The sequence below is a fragment of the Cervus canadensis genome, chromosome X (assembly GCF_019320065.1).
Source record: "Cervus canadensis isolate Bull #8, Minnesota chromosome X, ASM1932006v1, whole genome shotgun sequence".
NCBI classification, from domain to species: Eukaryota; Metazoa; Chordata; class Mammalia; order Artiodactyla; family Cervidae; genus Cervus; species Cervus canadensis.
This window is the reverse complement of record NC_057419.1, coordinates 94,460,090-94,474,856: the sequence shown is the minus strand read 5'-3', so window position 1 is coordinate 94,474,856 and position 14,767 is coordinate 94,460,090. Positions and strand designations below refer to the sequence as shown.

The window sequence follows — 14,767 nt, the reverse complement described above, 5'->3', positions numbered from 1 at the left end:
TCATGGCTTCAGTTACCCACTATCAACCATGATCTGAAAATATTAAATGGAAAATTCCAGAAATAAACAATTCATAGGTTTTAACTTGCACACTGTTCTGAGATCAGTTCAGTTCAGTTCAGTCACTCAGTCATGTCCGACTCTTTCCGACCCCATGAACTGCAGCATGCCAGGCCTCCCTGTCCATCACTAATTCCTGGAGTACACCCAAACCCATGTCCATTGAGTGCGTGATGCCATCCAACCATCTCATCCTCTGTCATCCCCTTCTCCTCCTGCCCTCAATCTTTCCCAGCATCAGGGTCTTTTCAAATGAGTCAGCTCTCCACATCAGGTGGCCAAAGTATTGGAGTTTCAGCTTCAACATCAGTCCTTCCAGTGAACACCCAGGACTGATCTCCTTTAGGATGGACTGGTTGGATCTCCTTGCAGTCCAAGGGACTCTCAAGAGTCTTTTCCAACACCACAGTTCAAAAGCATCAATTCTTCAGCACTCAGCTTTCTTTATAGTGCAACTCTCACATCCATACATGACCACTGGAAAACCATAGCCTTGACTAGACGGACCTTTGTTGGCAAAGTAATGTCTCTGCTTCTTAGTATGCTGTCTAGGTTGGTCATAACTTTACTTCCAAGGAGCAAGCCTCTTTTAATTTCAAGGCTGCAATCACCATCTGCAGTGATTTTGGAGCCCAGAAAAATAAAGTCAGCCACTGTTTCCACTGTTTCCCCATCTATTTGCCATGAAGTGATGGGACCAGATGCCATGATCTTAGTTTTCTGAATGTTGAGCTTTAAGCCAACTTTTCTCTCACTTTCATCAAGAAGCTCTTTGGTTCTTCACTTTCTGCCATAAGGGTAGTGTCATCTGCATATCTGAGGTTATTGATATTTCTCCTGGCAATCTTGATTCCAGCTTGTGCTTCCTCCACCCCAGCATTTCTCATGATGTACTCTGCATATAAGTTAAATAAGTAGGGTGACAATATACAGCCTTGATGTATTCCATTTCCTATTTGGAACCAGTCTGTTGTTCCATGTCCAGTTCTAACTGTTGCTTCCTGACCTGCATACAGATTTCTCAAGAGGCAGGCCAGGTGGTCTGGTATGCCCATCTCTTTAAGATTTTTTCCACAGTTTATTGTGATCCACACAGTCAAAAGCTTTGGCATAGTCAATAAAGCAGAAATAGATGTTTTTTCTGGAACTCTCTTGCTTTTTCGGTGATCCAGAGGATGTTGGCAATTTGATCTCTGGTTCCTTTGCCTTTTCTAAAACCAGCTTGAACATCTGGAAGTTCACGGTTCATGTATTGCTGAAGCCTGGCTTGGAGAATTTTGAGCATTACTTTAATAGCATGTGAGATATGTGCAATTGCGTGGTGGTTTGAGCATTCTTTGGCATTGCCTTTCTTTGGGATTGGAATGAAAACTGACCTTTTCCAGTCCTGTGGCCACTGCTGAGTTTTCCAAATTTGCTGGCACATTGAGTGCAGCACTTTCACAGCATCATTTTTCAGGATTTGAAATAGCTCAACTGGAATTCCATCACCTCTACTAGCTTTGCTCATAGTGATGCTACCTAAGGCCCACTTGACTTCACATTCCAGGATGTCTGGCTCTAGTTGAGTGATCACACCATTGTGATTATCTGGGTCATGAAGATCTTTTTTGTACAGTTTTTCTGTGTTTTCTTGCCACCTCTTCTTAATATCTTCTGCTTCTGTTAGGTCCATACCATTTCTGTCCTTTATTGAGCCCAGCTTTGCATAAAATGTTCCCTTGGTATCTGTAATTTTCTTGAAAAGATCTCTAGTCTTTCCCATTCTATTGTTTCCCTCTATTTCTTTGCATTGATCACTGAGGAAGGCTTTCTTATCTCTCCTTGCTACTCTTTGGAACTCTGCATTCAAATGGGTATATCTTTCCTTTTCTCCTTTGCTTTTCGCTTCCCTTCTTTTCACAGCTATTTGTAAGGCCTCCCCAGACAACCATTTTGCTTTTTTGCATTTCTTTTTCTTGGAGATGATCTTGATTCCTGTCTCCTGTACAATGTCATGAACCTCCATCCATAGTTCATCAGGCACTCTGTCTATCAAATATAGTTCCTTAAATCTATTTCTCACTTCCACTGTATAGTCATAAGGGATTTGATTTAGGTCATACCTGAATGGTCTAGTGGTTTTCTCCACTTTCTTCAATTTAAGTCTGAATTTGGCAATAAGGAGTTCATGATCTGAGCCACAGTCAGCTCCTGGTCTTGTTTTTGCTGACTGTATAGAGTTTCTCCATCTTTGGCTGAAAAGAATATAATCAATCTGATTTCGGTGTCGACCATCTGGTGATGTCCATGTGTAGAGTCTTCTCTTGTGTTGTTGGAAGAGGGTGTTTGCTATAACCGGTGCCTTCTCTTGGAAGAACTCTATTAGCCTTTGCCCTGCTTCATTCTGTTCTCCAAGGCCAAATTTGCCTGTTACTCCAGATGTTTCTTGACTTTCTACTTTTGCATTCCAGTCCCCTATAATGAAAAGGACATCTTTTTTGGGTGTTAGTTCTAGAAGGTCTTATAGGTCTTCATAGATCTGTTCAACTTCAGCTTCTTCAGCATTACTGGTTGGGGCATAGACTTGGATTACCATGATATTGAATGGTTTGCCTTGGAAATGAACAGAGATCATTCTGTCATTTTTGAGATTGCATGCCAAGTACTGCATTTCAGACTCTTTTGTTGACTCTGATGGCTACTCCATTTTTTCTAAGGGATTCCTGCCCACAGTAGTAGATATAATGATCATCTGAGTTAAATTCACCCATTCCAGTCCATCTTAGTTCGCTGATTCCCAGAATGTCGATGTTCACTCTTGTCATCTCCTGTTTGACCACTTCCAATTTGCCTTGATTCATGGACCTAACATTTGGGTTCCTATGCAATATTGTTCTTTATAGCATCAAACCTTGCTTCTATCACCAGTCCCATCCACAACTGTGTGTTGTTTTTGCTTTGGCTCCATCCCTTCATTCTTTCTGGAGTTATTTCTCCACTGATCTCCAGTAGCATATTGGGCACCTACCGACCTGGGGAGTTCATCTTTCAGCGTCCTATCTTTTTGCCTTTTGATACTGTTCATGGGGTTCTCAAGGCAAGAATACTGAAGTGATTTGCCATTCCCTTTTCCAGTAGACCACATTCTGTTCTGAGTAGCATGGTGAAATCTCATTTTCCCATCTCATCCCACTTGAGACATGAATCATCCCTTTGTCCAACATATCCTGCCTATAAGTCACTTAGTAGCCCTCTTGGTTATCAGATTACCTGTCAGGGCATTACAGTTCTTGTGTTCAAACAACCCTTATTTTACTTAATAATGGCCCCAATGCATGAGAGTTGTGATGCTAGCAATTCAGATATGCCAAAAAGAAGCTTTAAAGTGTTTCCTTTAAATAAAAAAGTGAAAGTTCTTGACTTAATAAGGAGAGAAAAAAATGTCTGCTGAGGTTGTTAAGATCAACAGAACAAATCTTCTATCTGTGAAATTATGAAGAAGGAAAAAGAAATTCATGATAGCTTTGCTGCTGCACCTCAAACTGTGAAAAGTTATGGCCACAGTGCATAAGGGCTTGGTTAAAATGGAAAAGGCATTAAGTTTGTACAATATGATATTTTGAGAGAGACCACATTCACATAACTCTTATTATAGCATACTGTTATAATTGCTTGATTTTATTATTATCGTTAATCTTTCACTGTGCCTAATTTATAAATTAAACTTTATCATAAGTATGTATGTATAAGAAAAAACATAGTATATATAGGATTTGGTCACTAGGGGTCTTGGAACATATCCTTCATAGATAAGGGGGGAAATACTGTAGTGTATAATGTGGACAGTCAGGTTTGTATTCCATTAACTGAGTGGTCAACTAGTATTCTGACAGAATTTGCTTAATTGCTTGGAATCAAGAAAAGAAATACAGAAAGGAAAAAAGAGGAAATAAAAGTACTCTCCCAACGTTTGTAGATTGACTATGTGTTTGAGGACTGTTTAAATGCTTAGCCACTACATTTAGAATTCTGCCTTAACCGTCAGTTCTTGTTTGTGCAAATCTTGAAGATCAGGCAGAGGTGAAAGCTTAGATCTGCTCATGGCCTTTTTTGAACATGAGTCCAGCTGTTGGTATGCATGTAGCTTTCTCAGTTCGCTGGTACACATGACCACTGTTGGACATTTCCTTTCTGAACTTCTTTTTTCCAGGCTTTTCAAGCTATTTCCTATCCCTACTGTCATCCCTTTCCCTGGGCTACTCCAGACAATACTTTTGCTTTTGAATGCTTTTGGCAAAAGCCACCAAGGAAGCCATGGGAATGCTCTAATTCAGGTGAAATAAAGTCAGGTCCTTATACCAGACAGTCACTAGTCAGGTTGAAACAAACAATCACAATGTCTGGGAAAGAAAGAAATTGAAGTCGCTCAGTCATGTCCCACTCTATGCACCCTCATGGACTGTAGCCCACCAGGATCCTCCATCCATGGACTTTTTCAGGCAAGAGTACTGGGGTGGGTTGCCGTTTCCTTCTCCAGGGCATCTTCCTGACCCAAGGATCAAACCTGGGTCTCCCACATTGCAGGCAGATGCTTTACCATCTGAGCCACCAGGGAAGCCCATAATGTTTGGGAACAAGGTCTGTATTGCTCATTCTGGCAATATCAACCTGTGCCAAGAGTGCAAGAAGTCATTCTTCATTGCTGCCACTGACCAGGGGAGTGAAGAGTTGGTAGGCAGGTGATTGAAAGCACTCTTACTGCAATGTAGCTACTTTTTTCTTCACTAAACTTTCCACTGCTTGTTGTATTTTTTAATTAGACTCTAGAATTCTGCAAAACTTGACAGATTTTGATGTCTTATTTGTTTTTGTGTAGATAGAACCCTGGAGTTCCCTATTCTGCCATTTTTGGTGATGTCACTCAACAACTACAGTTGTTATAAACTTTTGTTTCCAGAGTTCTTATAAAGTTGATTTTGACAGTGTTTGACAGCTTGCTTTTTTGTCAAGGGAAGTTTGGTGTTTCCTAATCTGCCATTTTTCACAGATGTAACTCAAACTCAAACATTTATTTTTCAATCAGGACAAATTGTCCATCTCAGTATTTTATCTCAACAGAGAATCACTGCTAGAAGGACACAGTGTCTGGCCACTCTGACTTCTACATGGGCCTAGTCTTGGTTCTCAGCTCCAGTATTTTCATTGGAGGAAACTTTATCTTACAGAAGATAGGCCTTATTAAAGTGACCAGCAGCAGTTCTGTTAGAGCAATCTCAACGTTTTTTAAATGAGAGTTTTTCTTCTCTTTTTCTTTCTTTTCTTTCCATTAGCACATTTTCTTCCTTGCACTTTTCTGTATTTTCTGGTTTATTTTTGCAATTAATATGCATGTTAATAATAATTGGAAAAAACAATTGAGCTTTTTAAAAATCAGGTAAATATCTTGTTTCACAAATGGAATAAAAGAAATTTAACTAATGTTAGTAAGAAAAAAAATCAAGTTCCTTACTGAAGCTTATAAACAAGTTACATTTGTAAATTCTCTTTTCACCTGAAGAAAAATATAAATAGTTGCAATATAAGCTTATTATATTACACTGTTTTAGAATTAATAAACTAATAATACTTCTGCCTTTATTTAGGTCATGGTGGCTACACACTTGAAGGAATGTGGGTTGGACTAATATTCAGTAAGCATTCTTCAATGTACAACCTATTGGAATTATATTTAACTCAATGCTCAGATTAAAAAGTTTGGTTTTTTTTTTTCATGGATCACAGTCAGGTTTAGAATAAGCCAACAAGCATTCAGGGTTTCTCTTTTTCCCATACATTTTCAGTAAAACCTCATTTCCTCCCATAATTACATGCACACTCACATACACAGACATAGTTACATAAGCATAGATATACATTTACTTACTTTTACATAATAAAAAATCATCTCAAGAGTATATTTCTGTCTCTGCCCTACATTCAGATCCATTTCTGTGTGGCTAAGCAAAAGCAAATTTAACTTCAGCTCCTGTTGCCTTGGCCTAGAGTTACAGTTGAATCTCACTTCTCAAGGCCTGCACTATAAGGAAGAAACTTTTTTAAAAGGAAGGAACAAAGGAAAGGGGAGGGAAGAAGTAGAAGAGAGATTGTCCCAGTCTTTGAATATTTACTCTATTCTGAGGATGAAGCAACTTTGCTAGGAAAATTATCCAAATAAGAGAGGCATCCTGGGAATAAATTTGTTGTTGTTTAGTTGCTCAGTCATTTCTGACTCTTTTGCAACCCCATGAACTGTAGCCTACCAGGTTTCTCTGACCATGGGATTCTCCAGGAAAGAGTATTGGAGTGGGCTGCTATGCCCTCCTCCAGGGGATTTTCCTGACCCAGGGATAAAACTCCTATCTCCTGCATTGGCAGGCGGATTCTTTACCACTGCACCACCTGGGAAGCCTATATAATATATACACCTAACATAATATATAACTATATAGCATACAAATTAGAAAAATGAACATCTCTGAAGAAACATGGGCAAAGCATTTAAGTAGGTGGTCAATATGTAAAAAAAATATTCAACTTTATTCTTGTTAACTACCTATGGATATGTAAATAGTTTCAACCTTTCTGGAAAAGTTTGCCAACTTTGTTAAGAGCCTTAAAATGTTCAAACTTTTTGACTTAGTCTAAGTCCACTTCAGAATAACTAACTACCCTAAACAGTTTACCTGAAGTGCACACAATATTTTATGGGCAAAGATGTTCTTCATTGGGTTATTTGTAATAGGAAATAAGTGGAAAAGATCTAAATGTGCAACATTTGGGGGATATTGTGATGAGCTTTATGATCCCTACATACTATGAAGCCATTCAAACATTCAAACATATTGAAGAAGAGTGTAGCATGACAATCAAGATAATAGTTTTTGGAGACATTTGAATTCAAGTTTAAGCACCATCACTGGCTGTGTGACTTTAGGCAAATCACTTAACAGTCTTTCTAAGCCCTACTTTTCTCATCTGTAAAACAGGGGCAATAACAGTTCTAACCCACAGGAACTTTGTGAGTACTGAATGAGATTATTCATGTGTCTAGCACAGTGCCTGGCAGATAGCTTAGTTAAACAGTAACTCACAATAACTCTTAGGATGTAGGTTCTCATAGATGAGAAAATGGGAGCAGAGAGAGAATGGGTCACTTATCCAAAGTCACACAGCTAGTATGTAGTGACCTGGGATTCAAAGCTTGACTTCAAAAACCCATGTTCATAACCACAACAGTAAAATGTTAGTTTTTATTTATGCCTTTATTGCTACTGCTGCTTAATGACATGGGAAAATGCTTATGGAAAGATGCTGAGTAAAACACTAGAATACAAAATTATATGTGTAGTATATTTTTCTTCAAAATTACTGTTTTTATACATAAACATGCATGGATAAAAGACTGGAAGAAAAATACCCCAATATAGTAAAATGATTGTCTTTTGAGTGAAATGTTCAGAACAATCCTGGCACATAGAAAATGTTGAGTATTATCATTAGGATCATTTGTTTTGATGTATATACGTATATAAAAAAATGGTCTAAATGTGAATTTAGTTTGTATTTTTCCTGCTCAGGACTCACACTTCCTGAATCAGAATTCACATCTTTAATTCATCAGTTCTAGAACACTCTTACCCATTACTTCTTTGAATATTACTTTTTTTTTCCATTTGTCCTCTTTGTCTCTTTATGTTGTTCATATTTTTAATTCTTTATATCTCTGTGTTATATTTTGTATATCTGTGTTCCAGCTTACCACTTTTTCTCTTTAGTTGTGCCCAATCTATGGTTTAATCTATTCACTGAGTTTTTAATATTAAAACTTTTTTTGAACTTCTAGAATTCTCTTTCAAAATTATTTGATTTTAAAAAATTTTTTGTTCTTTTCTCATTTTTCCCCTTTTCCTCCTCTTATTTTTTTAAAAAATATTAAGTATGTTTTGGCCACACTCTGAGGCATGTGGGATCTTAGTCCCCAGACCTGGGATCCAACCATTCCCCCCTGCGGTGCAGAGTCTTAACCACTGGACCACCAGGGAAGTCCCTTGCTCCTCTTATTTAGTCATCAGAATTTACCCAATCTACCTTGGAATTACATTTCTAACTTAATCTATCAGGTCCCTACTTTCAGTCTTACCCTTTTTTGGACTTTCTCATGGGTGTGATTGTAATCTTCCTACAAGGAGATTGAAATACCTCAGGAATACTTTAGAGGTTCACCATCACCTTCAAAATAAAACCTAAACTCCTTAGCATGGAGTTTATAAACTAAATAGTCCACATCTACCTTGAGATTCTTATTTCCAGAGATTCTCCAATATCTACCTTGCATTTAAGTTCCACCAGCATATTAGCACTCTCCCCAAATTCTACATATTCTTATAAGGCCTAAGAAAATATTTAATGAAATATTATTGGTTTTAATGATTATTATTGATGAGTTTGCTTCCATTAAAGTCAGGAAAGTAAAATTTAATTCGGCTTTTAGTGTAGATAAGCAATTTAAACAATGTTGTGAGTTTTAATGTATCTACTTTTCAATTTTTCCAACTGCTTTAATTTTAAATTAATCATTCAAGAACACCCAAAAACATGTACATGGGGTCCACATTTTCCCGTTTTCCTCAACAGTCCAGTATGGCTTGGTATGGCATTGTCTTTATTGAAATTTTTTACATTTTTGTTCATCATGGATTTTTGCACTAATTTTTATTTTTAAGCTATTACATTAAAATATTTATCCTAATCACTGAGTTTTTTGGCATCCCTTTAAATTTTGCACACAAGGCGAATGTCTTACTCACCCCACCCTTATCCCATCCCTATTTGATGTCTTTAGATATATAAATAATCCATTTGTAACTAATGGGCATCTGAAATTATTGTAGCTGATATATGATTTTTATTCCTAGAAGTTGTTCTATCACCTCTCTGCTTCTTAGTATACATTTCAGAGTTCTGAAGTGGGGAGAAATTTTATTTTTAAAACAATATATAGTCACATGATTCAAAATTCAAAAGACACAGAGAAAAGATACATAGTAAAAAGTCTCCCTCTCACTCCTACCCTCTAACCACCCAGTTCCTCTCCCTGAAAACAATGTTAACAATATCCTTCTTCCCTCGTGCCTGAGATAGTAAAGAATCTGCCTGCAATGCAGGAGACCTGGGTTCCATCCCTGGGTCAGGAAGATCCTCTGAAGAAGGGAATGACTACCCACTCCATTATTCCTGCCTGGGAAATCCCATAGACAGAGGAACCTGATGGGCTACAAAGGGGTTGCAAAGCGTTGGACATGACTGAGTGACTAACACTTTCACTTTCAAGAGGTAATTTATGCTTATTCAAACAAATGTGTACATCTATTTTAATCCCTTCTTTTGCACAAATTGCAGCATATTGTGACTTGAATCTTGCTGCTTTAATTTAACAATATGTATTGGAGCTCTTTCCATATCAATATATAAAGTGGTTCTTCATTTTGTAAATGTATCTATAGGATGAATTTTTAGAAGTCAGACTTCTGGAATAGATTTAGTAGTGCTAATCGCTCAGTCATGCCTGATTCTTTGCGACCCCACAGACTGTAGCCCGCCAGGCTCTTATGTCCATGGGGATTCTCCAGACAAGTATACTGGAGTGGGTTGTCATGCCCTCCTCCAGAGGATCTTCCCAACCCAGGAATCGAACCCAGGTCTCCCACGTTGCAGGCAGATTCTTTACCATCTGTGCTACCAGAGAAGGAGCCCTTTATATAATAAGTAAATTAGTCCTTTGTAGAAAAGTTTCAAATATTTGTTCCCCATTTGTTTTCCTTTTAACTTTGCTTATGGAAGTTTTTGCTATTCAGCAAAAATTTTGCTATTTTTTTATGTAGACAAAATTAATAACCTTTGCTTTTTTGGCTTTTGAGTTTTGTGTGAACTGGGGAAGCCCACTAAAGAATAAAGACCGAGAGAGATCTTGTTAATCACCTTATCAGTTTAACAGTAGGCCCTCTGTGTCCACAGGTTCTGCTTCTGTGGATTTTAGCCAACTGCAGATTGAAAAATATTTGGGAAACAATCCAAAAAGTTCCAAAAAGCAAAACTTTTAATTTCCTACACTCTGGCAGCTATTTACATAGCACTTACCTTGTATTGCACATTATACATTATCTATTGGAAAAGACCCATATGCTGGGAGGGATTGGGGGCAGGAGGAGAAGGGGACGACAGAGGATGAGATGGCTGGATGGCATCACCGACTTGATGGACATGAGTTTGAGTAATCTCCGGGAGTTGGTGATGGACAGGGAGGACTGGCGTGCTGCAATCCACGGGGTCTCAAAGAGTTGGACACGACTGAGCAACTGAACTGAACTGAACTGAGAGATGATTTAAAGTATATAGGAAGATGTGTGTAAATTATATGCAAATACAACATTTTCTATAAGGGACTTGAACACCTGGAGATTTTACTTTCTGCAGGGGTGGGGGTGTGTGTCCTGGAACCAATACCCCTGGAGGGATGCCTGTACGGCTGACTCCTCAACCTCTTCTTTTTCTTTTTCCTTGTTGTCTTTCTACTCATTCTTCCTTACCTTATCAGAATACAGAGTTAAAACTCAACTGGTATTTTTTCTCCTCTTAGTTTGCTTCTAATTTTTCCTTTGAAAAGTTTACTTGTCCCTTAAATTTGGGTGCAGCGAGAAATTCCTTGGGTTACCCAGACATTGAGAATGACCATTTGTATAACTTGTTTTCTGTAGCCTGTTCAACAGAGTAAGTTCTGTTATCTTCCTCTCTTCCCAGTCACTTTTGCACCCCTTTGAATCCCAAGACATCATCTCATTGGCACATTTTTCTATCCCCTATCTCTTTCCCTATCATGCTTTATTCCCTCTCTACTTTACTCCAGTTTTCTCCTCTCACAGCTCTTTCATATTTCTAAAATGTCCCCTCCTGTCCATCCCCACTTTCACTCTGAATTCAATCTTCCAGCCTCTTGCCTGAACTAGCAAAATAAATACATTTACTATTCTCCCAGTCTTAATCCAACTACCATAGAGCTGCGAAAATGATCTTTCTAAATGTATATAAGTGGGTAAGGGGAGGATTTTCATTTACTCTAAGCAATTCTATATTGTTTGAAACTTTTAATACCATGCATTTAGTACTTCTGTCATGAAACAAGCACAAGTATCAGATTATTCCACTTTAAAATTTTCCAATAGCTATCCAATGGTTGCAAGATAAAACTCAACATTACAGTCTCCTTTAGCTCTATCACTTCATCAGTTAGCTTCATGAAGTGACGCCTTGCTTTTCTCTTTTTCTCCCAGACAACAACTCTGCTAGGGTTATCAAAGATGCTCTGCTCTGGGACTTCTCTGGTGGTCCAGTGGCTAAAACTCTGCACTCCCAATGCAGGGAGCCCAGGTTCCATCCCTGGTTGGGGAGCTAAGATCCTGCATGCCACTCGCCAGAGCCAAAAAATAAAAAATAATTAAAATTGTAAAAAGGTGCTCAGTCCTGAATAATAATAAATAATAGCTACATTAAAGTATCTACAGTGTGTCAAGTGCTTTACATGTAATCTCATTTTTCAACCCTGTAAGGCAGGCATTACCATCTAATTTTTTTTTAATGAAGAAACTGAGGATCCAAGGTTAAGTGACTTCCCCAATGGGATACAGGTACTGGCCGAGGTAAGATTTGAACCCAGTTCTGCCTAATTCTAAAACTTAGGCTCTTTCCACTCTTCCATGCTATTTCTAGAGTGAAATGTTCCCAGCATCTGGCCCCATCATCTAGAGGAACATTACTCCCTATCGAGGCAGCCTAGTATAGTATTTCAGACTATGAGTTCAAGGCAAACTACCTGGGTTCAAATCCTAGCCCTACAACCAACTAACTGTGTAACCTTGAATAAGTTAATTTCTCCAAACTTCAGCTTTTCCATCTGCAAAATGAGTATAATAGATCTTCTCACTCAGAATTGTTTTTAGAAGATGATCCAATATAAAATACTTAGTACAATGTGTGGCAAATAGTATGCATAACTTCAATAAAGCATAGCTATTATTATCATTATACTGCAGGTGCATCTCAAAATTCTGTTGACCCTTTTGTTCATCTGGAATTCCTGGTCAGTACACCTGAATCCTGATTTTCCATATCCTAATTGTCCCTTCTAAGCATTTCTGTGTAGCATAATTATATTGTATAGGCTTTCCTTTTTGAGTGATTTTTTCAAGACATAGCTCTAGATACACAAATTTTAATTCATACATTAAACAGCTAATTGCTCAAATGCTGCTCACTTGTTAGGGTGTTAAGAATGTAATGATTTAATTGTCAAGTTGCTTTAGCATTTCTTATATAAATGCTAACAATAGTAATTCTTTTATTGCAGGATTCATCTTTTTTTGCCCTGTGTGTAGTGATCAGTTCTACTTGCTTGTCTTCATAGTGGAACCTCAGGATGGCCAGAGTAACCTCCTGGTGTGTATTCTCATCTGCTCTCTGTTGGCTCACTTTCTGTGTCAGGTATCAAGTTTGGACATTGCCTTGAAGTGAAAGTCACTCAGTCATGTCTGACTCTTTGTGACCCTTTGTTTTAGGGAAGCCAATCACAAAACCAGCCCTGGGCTGGATACTATTTGTCTTGTGCTTTGTATAAGTATTCAGATAAACTATCTGAACAGGGCTTTGGGTATTTTCAGTACTTATGCAGTCATTCCAATGTAGTATTGCCTTTTCCTTACTGCTGTCATGACTTCTTTTCAAGAAATGGCAGCCTATGGCCGTCAACAACTTTAGTGATACCTCCTGTGGCTTCCTTTTCACAGCTCTTGGCCGTTTTTCCTCTATACCTTTTAAGATATTCATTTTGGTCCATACCTATTGTCTTCTGTGAATGAAGTGAAACTCACTCAGTTGTGTCCAACTCTTTTGTGACCCCGTGGACTGTATCCTCTGTCCATGGGATTTCCCAGGCAAGAATACTGTGCCATTCCCTTCTCCAGGGGGATTTTCCGGACCCAGGGGTCGAACCCAGGTCTCCTGCATTACAAGCAGGTTCTTTACCATCTGAGCCACCAGGGAAGCCCCTATTGTCTATGATCAATAAATCTAAACAATACCCTTACTCCTCCATGGAATGAAAATGAAAGTTACCAGACTTTTCCCATCAATCTCTTTTGAGTCCAGCAAAATGCCAACAACAAAAAAATGAGGCTGAGAGAATAAGGAATCTTAAAAGAAGCCCTACTGGGAGGACTGGATTAAAATCTCCCTAGGCCAAAATTTTGTACTAAGGGAAAATTGGTTAAAAAAGGGCCATTGACTGCTTTCCATGTAAAGGCTATTTTACTTGGGGTTTACTGAATTGTTTTTTTAATTCACACTCCTCGTGATTTGTTGGCATAAATACCAAGTTCTTGCTTGATTTCCATGTATCAGTTATCCCTGATGCTCATTCATGGGCAAGGGCCTTAGGGATAGTATGGTTCCAGTTTTCACAGTATGCTTGGGCAGACCCTAGAGACAGTGCCTTAGTCACCAGGGGCAGGTGCTGCACTGGGAGGGGGAAGAGACAAGAAGGCCTCCAGACACCCCCACCACCAGAGCAACTTTGTATTTCTATTTTACATCTTAGATTCCTTTTCATTTCAGGAAAAGTCTGCTAATCCAGTCCTCTTGTTTTACAGTTGAGGTTTGAATTTTCTACTCTCAATATTTGAAATGAGGACTTTGAATGTCATTAGGGCTGACAGTACCCTTTCTATCAAGGTTCTGAAATAAATTTCTGAGACTGACAAACAAGAGCTCCAATTGTTGCTCTGGGACTTAACCTCCAAGAGGATGTGGGCAAATGGTCTACTTTTTCTTTCCCCTTGTGTCTAGCAGCAGCAAACATATACTTGGTGCTCAAGTGTACTGCCTGAATCTGACAGACCCACTTCTTACTATGTATGTTAGCTGAGCAAGCAATTCTACTTTCTAAGAACAGACAAATCGGTTTGTGTCCAAAGGTAATGAAGAATAAGAAATGATGATACAGTAAAATAAGAAATTATACAGTAAAAAAAAATACGTGTGTATGGTAGTTGTTCAGTCGTGTCCAACTCTTCGTGACCCATGGACTGTAGCCTACCAGGATCCTCTGTCCATGGAATTCTTCAGGCAAGAATACTGGAGTGGTTTGCCATTCCTTCCTCCAGTGGGACACGAACATGAACTTGGGCAAATTCCAGGAGATAGTGAGGGATAGGGAGGCCTAGCATGCTGCAGTCCATGGGGTTACACAGAATCACAACTTAGTGACTGAACAAAAAGAAAATGATCAGTGCACATCCCCAGGCCCCATCTTCAATCAGTCTCCGATGTATTTCTTACTATCCTCCTTACTCACTTCACCTTCAGCCACACTCACTTTCAGATTCTTCCACTACACTGGTGTTCCCTCCTTAGGGCCTTTGGACTTGGCATCACCCTTACCTGAAATGTTCTTCTCTCAGATACCTACATGACTTGGTTGCTTAGTTCTTTCAGGTTTCTGCTAAAAGGTCACCTCCCCCAGGAGGCCTTCTCCTACCATCTTTAGCTAAAATAACAATGCCCCACAAACATTCCCTGATACCCTCACTCTGCTTCTTCTGCATGGCACTCCTTATATTGACATATGGATGTGTTTGTG

General features: G+C 38.7%; 1 protein-coding gene across 9 annotated transcripts in view; it reads right to left on the bottom strand.

Moving 5' to 3' along the window:
• The window catches only part of TAF7L (TATA-box binding protein associated factor 7 like), a 32,273-nt gene extending 25,967 nt beyond the window's left edge, over window positions 1–6,306 (bottom strand). For all 9 annotated transcript variants that reach the window (XM_043458815.1, XM_043458816.1, XM_043458813.1 and 6 more), the window contains exon 1: window positions 5,966–6,306. The gene's annotated coding sequence lies outside the window, so the exon portion shown is untranslated. The remainder of the gene's footprint in view (window positions 1–5,965) is intronic.
• Between the last annotated feature and the right edge of the window lie 8,461 nt (window positions 6,307–14,767).